Source organism: Propithecus coquereli, unplaced genomic scaffold (genome assembly GCF_000956105.1).
Source record: "Propithecus coquereli isolate 6110/MARCELLA unplaced genomic scaffold, Pcoq_1.0 Scaffold211, whole genome shotgun sequence".
In the NCBI taxonomy this organism is placed as follows: Eukaryota; Metazoa; Chordata; class Mammalia; order Primates; family Indriidae; genus Propithecus; species Propithecus coquereli.
In genome coordinates, this window is record NW_012146190.1 from 1,647,653 (window position 1) to 1,648,768 (window position 1,116).

The following is a 1,116-nucleotide window of genomic DNA, read 5'->3' on the forward strand; positions in this document are numbered from 1 at the left end:
TTCCTTATTTCCCTGTTTTGATGGAATTATTTCTAAAACTATAAAGCTAAAAGAAGATGTTTCTGCCTCACTTTTGTTTTAGTTTGTGCAACCACTACCACAATCAACAACTGTTCAATCTCCCCCAAAAGGTTTCCTTGTGCTGTTCCTTTATAGACACACCCACCACCTCCTTCCACATCCCTAACTCCTAGAAACCACTAATCTGTTTTCCACCTCCACATTTTTGTTTTTTAATTTCAAAACTGTTACATAAATGCAATGATACAGTATGTAACTTTTGGAATAAGCTTTTTCATTCAACATAATTCCTTGCAAACCCATCCAAGTTGTTTTATGTATCAATAGTTTCTGTTCATTTTTACTACTGAGTAGTATTCCATGGTATGTATGTTCCACATTTTCTTTAATCATTCACCCAGTTAGGGATATTTGGGTTTTCAGTATGGGGATATTACAAATATAGCTGCTATAAACAGCTGAGATAAGTACCTAGGAATGTGATAGATAGGTGGTTTGTAGTTGCATGTTCTGTTTTATGGGAAACTGCCAAATTATTTTCCAGCTTGGCCATACCATTTTACATTCCCACCATCAATGCATGACTGATCCTGTTTCTTAGCATCTTCTCCACCATTTGATGCTGTTACTATTTTTTTATTTTATTTTATTTTTTTATTTTTTTTTTTTAGCCATTCTGATATCACTGTCACTAGGTGTGGTTATTCCTACACTTAAATTCCCATTTTGATTTTAATTTGAATTTCCCCAATAACTAACTATGTTGAACATCTTTTCAGGTGCTTATTAGCCATCATTATATACTCTTCAGTGAAATATCTGTTCAAGTCTCTTGACTATTTTCTAATTGAATGTTTTTTAATTGTTGAATTTTAAGAGTTTGTTATATTCCTAATGCATGTCTTTTGTCAGATATGTGATTTGCAAACATTTTCACCCAATATAGATACCCAAGTGTGTAGCTTGTCTTTTTATCCTCTTAATAAAGCAAAAGTTTTTAATTTTTATGAGGTCCAATTTATTCAATTTTCCTTTTATGTATCATGCTATTGGTGTCAATATAAGAACTATTCACCTAGTGTTAGGTCCCAAAGA